Source organism: Dasypus novemcinctus, chromosome 2, assembly GCF_030445035.2.
Source record: "Dasypus novemcinctus isolate mDasNov1 chromosome 2, mDasNov1.1.hap2, whole genome shotgun sequence".
Taxonomy (NCBI): domain Eukaryota; kingdom Metazoa; phylum Chordata; class Mammalia; order Cingulata; family Dasypodidae; genus Dasypus; species Dasypus novemcinctus.
In genome coordinates, this window is record NC_080674.1 from 159,851,022 (window position 1) to 159,857,160 (window position 6,139).

Genomic DNA, 6,139 nt, shown 5'->3' on the forward strand with positions numbered 1-6,139 from the left:
GAAAACCTAAGATTCCCAATGGAATTAAGAATATCTTTTCTCTACTATCACTTAATATGCAGATTAAGAATGGCCTCTGACTGGTTTCTCTGCTATGAAGTTATTTTTTATTATCAGTATTAATATAGTTTTCTGTTTAGTACTGTCTTTCTGGAATTAATCATTTTAATACTTTAGTTTAGAAGATGCTTTTGTTAATGTTCTATAACCAACCACAACTACATAAACTAGGCACTTTTACCTTTAAATAAACTTATTGAATTATAGTTTGTAATCTGAAATTTATTTTATCCATTTAAGTCTTTCTTTTCACTCCTCATTCTGTTCTGTGAAAACCAGCTATTTCATTTTAGGACAGATTTACATTTCATTAAACGCAAACTTACACATTTTATCATCCTAAAGATTTAATGCATATAATGCTAATTTATTTTATCAGTGTCCTATAAACCTAGGGAGATTATACCCAAGCTAAATAAAATTGGAACAATTAGTTTATGCAAGAAATATTCTTTTTCTTTTCCTCCATAGGAGGCTAAAACCTTGTTTTTTCTTTAATAAAAATTTAAAATTGTGAATAACCTTAAAAGTTTACTGACTTCCAGTTTCTGAAGTACACCACAACTGTTTAATTTGTTTTAATTCTAATTTAAAAAAATATTTCCATAGCTTTTAAGGACTTTTTTCTTTATAGAAATTTGACCATCGGATTATTAATTATTCTCATTTTAAGGCTGTTAAAAGACTGGATAGATTAAGAGGTTTAAGTAAAGCTTTTTCCCTTTCCCAATAGCTTTTTAAAAAATATATGTATCCCCCCCCTTTGTGGCTTGCTTGCTGTCTGTTCTTCTGTGTCCATTTGCTGTGTGTTCTTCTCTGTGTCTGTATTTATTTTTATTTATTCCCCCCCTTGTGGCTTGCTTGTTGTCTGCTCTCTGTGTCCATTAGCTGTGCGCTCTTCTGTGTGTTTTCACTTGTCTCCCTTTTTGTTGCATCATCTTGTTGAGTCAGCATTCCGTAGCGCTTGAGGGCTGGGTGGCACTCCACAGCTGTGGGCGAGCCTGCCTTCACAAGGAGGCCCCAGGACGCGAACCCAGGGCCTCCCATATGGTAGATGGGAGCCCAACTGATTGAGCCACAGCCGCTTCCCCCCAATAGCTTTTATATTTAGATTTCTGTATGACCTTTCCATCCTGCTTAGCTTTTTAAAATTTGGGACCCAGGAATATTCATTTACATATATAAGCACTGATCTAATTTTTAACAATTTGAATAGAGCTCCTTTAAGAATTTTTGTTTGTTAATTTGATATTACCATCCTGAGGTATGAAAATATACACTGAGCAAATAGGCAGATGCAAATAGAGAGTTAGACACAGAAGCACATAGCTCACTAGTGTTACTTACAATTTTCATTCTTTTACAAGATAAATGTAACTATAAAATAGCATTATATTCAAAAGATCTCTTTGAAGGCTATTTCTGATTAATTTGCACTGTGCCCATTCAGTTTTCTACAAGAATTTCCTTCTTTTTAGTTACTGGCTTATGAGCAAATTGCTACCAATGTTTTAAAATACAATCTACAGGGCAGACAAGTTCAGAAATTGGGCATCCTATCAGTGGGCCTAACTTTGGAATTTATGCTCCCCAGTGTATCAGACTTAGGCTCATTTCTAGTTTCCCTACGCATGGCTCTTCTGCGCCTTTTATTTGAACCTATAGTTAGCACTATACTTGTTAAATGTACGTCCCAGAGACTTAAATCTTTGGTCTATTCATGTGCTGGTTGGGCCCTGAATCTCAGCAGAGTTGCAACTCCCACTCTCCAGTTCATTGCACTCACCCAGGACAACTAACAAGGAGATAATGATGGACAATGACCATCCCAAGGAACAGAGAGTGTCACAATTGCAGTCAAGATAGTTCCATCCATCTGCCACATGAAATCTAAGCCCCGATCATTTAGAAACAGAGTGGGCATCACCATCCCTAAATCCTTAAGATTGGGGAATGAACAATGGACTAAAGTAGACTTACTATTATTCTAGCAATGGAAGAAATTTTATCATTGATATAAAGGCAGTGGCCCCCAGAGGCTCAGGGGAGGGAGAGGGAAGAATAAGTACAACATGGAGGCATTTTTGGGACATTGGAATTGCCCTGCATGACATTGCAATGGCGGATACAGGCCGTATTACATTTTGTCATAACCTATAAGATATGCAGGGCAGAGTGTAAACTATAAGGCTAGCTATTGTCCACAGATAGTGGCAATGCTTCAATACATGTTCATCAATTTTAACAAATGTACCACACTAATGAAGGGTATTGTTAATGTGGGAAAATGTGGGAGGGGAAGGGGGTGGACATATGGGAATCCCCTATATTTTATGTAGCATTTATGTAATCTAAAGCTTCTTTAAAAATTAAAAAAAAATTTAAAAATACAATCTACAACATTTTCTTTTACTTTAGAGTTTTGCTTACTTCCCATTTCGGCTCTAACAGACCTTAGATAAGCAACCCGAATTGCAGCATACACTTAACCGAGGTTTATTGAAGTTTCAGGAAAAACTGGTTTTCCCCATAACCTGCTGCTTTTAGAATTCTTTAGGCTCGAGATGGGAGGCCCCCCACTTTCCAGTCTTGGAGATAACACGACTCTGGCAGCTGCTGGACTGAGAAAGTGGATGTCCAAACCGGAGGGTCAAGGATTTCATTAGGCACTGATTTCTCTTATATATATATAAACACACATTAAATCCAGTTGCAAGATAGTATTGAAATTTAAGGACTCATTTTAGGTTACCTTTCAATGTTCAGTTTGTAACAGGCGAACTTCAAATTTGATTTACAAATTCGGAGGCTTGAGCAGACTGACAAAATAAACCCAGATTAGAGCAGAAGTGCTAACACACTTGGTTAGCATAGGGAAAGGCCCAAGTTTAGAATCACTTTCACAAAGCCCCCAGTGAAACCTCCAGCTAAATTCCTCCAGGAAAATCCCTGGGCTAGGCAGGGAGCCAAGGGAACCAGGGAATCCCAACCCCTAATGGGACAGACACTGGGGCTGCTCCAGGGCATCTCCATTAGCTACCTTTCATTTCTCCAGGCTTAAAAAACCCGCAGGGCTTTTTTGCTGGAAGAATTGGAATGCTGCAGGAGGCCTTTAACTGCTTTCCGTGAGATAAGGCTAGATTTCTAGGCTGTCGCAGGAATTTCCCCGAGTTTACTATAATTGGCAGGTTGGGTAGTGAATTTCCTCATCCCTTTGAGAAGACTTGCGGCTACTTGGTCTTTGACCCTCAGATCTGCCTGCCCCCTTTTTCCCTAACTCAGGTTTAACTGGAATTCAGGGTCCCATGCAGAGGTCCCTTTTGGCTGTACTGCGGGACTGTGGTATGGCAGGAAAAGGTTAGCCTTTTTCCTTTTTCTTTTTTCACCCCAAGGGGATACTGGGTCGAGGCCATACCCATTGTTTCAGGGAAAATTTGTCCCAGACTCCACCTGACAAAACTCTGCCATTCTGGTTCCCGGCGTCTTGGGAATCACAGAGGCTGTGCTGCCTTCAAACTGAAGCCGCCTTCGCCACGTAGGGCTTGGGAGACTGACTGCTCTGGTTCTGGGTGTCCCGGGAACACAGAGCCCACGCTGCTGGGCGCCCCCGGGACACCCTGAGACTTAGGGAACATCTGGCACCAGCTGCCAGACCGAGGCGTCCAAGCTGAGACTCCCCCAAAAGGAGGGCAGACTCCCCGGCAGCTTCACCTTATTTAAATGGCTAGAGATTGGAACCTGGCTTATAAGGGAGCACAGCTCTCCTATCGACCCTTTCCCATGCTGCACTAGATCTTTATTTTATTTTTTTTAATATTTTGCCACATTTCCTGTATCATTTTTTCTTACTTTCTTTTTTTATTGTCTTTTTCTCTAAAGATAAATAGATCACACAAAACGTTACATTAAAAAACATAAGGGAAGTGGATTTGGCTCAACTGATAGAGCGTCCGCCTACCATAAGGGAGGTCCAGAGTTCAAACCCAGGGCCTCCTGACCCGTGTGATGAACTGGTCCACGTGCAGGGCTGATGCACACAAAGAGTGCCGTGCCACTCAGGGGTGTTCCCGTGTAGGGGAGCCCCATGCGCAAGGAGTGCACCCCACAAGGAGAGCTGCCCTGCCCAAAAATGTGCGTCCTGCGCAGAGGTGGTGCCACACACATGGAGAGCTGACACAGCAAGATGACGCAACAAAAAGAGACACAGATTCCAGGTGCCGCTGATAAGAATGCAAGCAGACACAGAACACACAGAGAATGGACACAGAGATCAGACAATGGGGGGAGGAGGTGCGGGGGGGGGGGCGGCAAGGGGAGAGAAATAAATAAAAAATAAATCTTAAAAAAAAAACATAAGAGTTTCCTATATACCCCACTCCCCTCCCCCACCCACTCATCCCTTTGCATCTGGTGACTACACCCTGGAGCACTGCCACACCGCATGGACCATAGTTTACATTGTAGGTCACACTCTCCCCCAGCCCATCCAGAGGGTTATGGCAGGATAAACAATGTCCTGCATCAGTCTCTGTAATATCATTCAGGACAACTCCAAGTCCCGAAAATGCCCCATATCACACTCTTCCTCCCTCTCCCTGCCCTCAGCAACTCCCATGGACACTCTCTCCACATCAGTGATACAACTTCTTCAATTGCTAGAGTCACAACAGTTCTATAGTAGAATACCAGCAAGTCCACTCCAATCCATATTATATTCCCCCATCTTGTGGACCCTGGGATGGTGATGTCCACTCCACCTCTAAACCAAGAGGGGACTTAGATCTCACATGGCTGATGGATATGATTCTCCTGCTTGCAGTTGTAGACATGGTCAGTTCCCTGGTGTGGTGGTTGACCATTCTCACCTCCCCATCAGCTGACCTGGGTACATCCAACAAACCGAGAATAGGTGCTGCAACTCTGCTGAGGCTCAAGGCCCAGCTGGCACACGTACAATCCAGAGGTTCAAGTCCCCTGAGCATACACAAACCCCAGTGCCAATCACAGGTTCAGTGAAAGTGACAAAAAAGGCAGAGAGGTAGAGAGGTCCCATCTGAGTCCAACTCCATGACAATCAGGAGCACAAATTCCAAAGTAGGGCCCACTGGCAAGGCAATAAACTCCAGAGCTATCTGTCATGACCATAGAACCTATGTGTTTCCATAGCCCTCAGGAGCACCAGTACCTGGGGTTGTATCTACTTCGGCTTTCTCTGGGATCCTGCTGAAACATGAGTAAGCACGACACCTCTGATGACTCCTGACTCATTTTGAAATCTCTTAGGCATATAAACTCATTTGTTTTTACTATTTCCCCCTTTTATTCATGGCCTTTTTCTAGTTGCATCACCAGCTGGTGATGGTAGTAATCCCTCAGCAGCAAAGAGGCTCATCCCCAGGAGTCATGTCCCACACTGGGGGGAAAGTAATGCATTTACATGCTGAGTTTGACTTAGAGAGTGGCCACATTTGAGCAACATGGAGGCTCTCAGGAGGTAACTCTTAGGTACCCAGCAGCTCTAGGCCTTGTTGAAATTTCAAGCACACAGGCTCATAAGCATAGTCATCAGTACCAAGGGCCCATCACTGGACCATCCTTCTTCACTAGTATTTGTCCTTGCACTTGGGGGATTGTTGCTGTTCCACTGGGGAATGTGACAGAACTCCCCAGGATGGGAACTCGGCATTCCCTCAGTGTCATGTGTAACTCTAGCCACTATGACAATACCCTGCATTAGATCTTTAAGATAATCAGGACATGAGTTATACATAGAGAAACGGGACCCAAAGCCAGAGGGGCAGTTAGGGAAGTAGTTTAAGATTGATTGTATGACTTCTTGGGAGACGGGTGTGTGTGAGCAGAATTAGAAAGCTGTTTAGGATGCGACAGATCTTCTGGACTCCCGTGCTTCCGTTGGACTCCTACTCGGCTCAGGGAATGTCCCCACTCAGGTTCCAAGGGCAGTGTCACTCGTCACCCAGAGCCTCTTGGATCTGCACAGCATAGGGGCTAGCCCAACCATCTCCGGAGAGGGAGGCTTTGGTTAGACACCAAAAACTTACCCTTATTGCCTTAACTC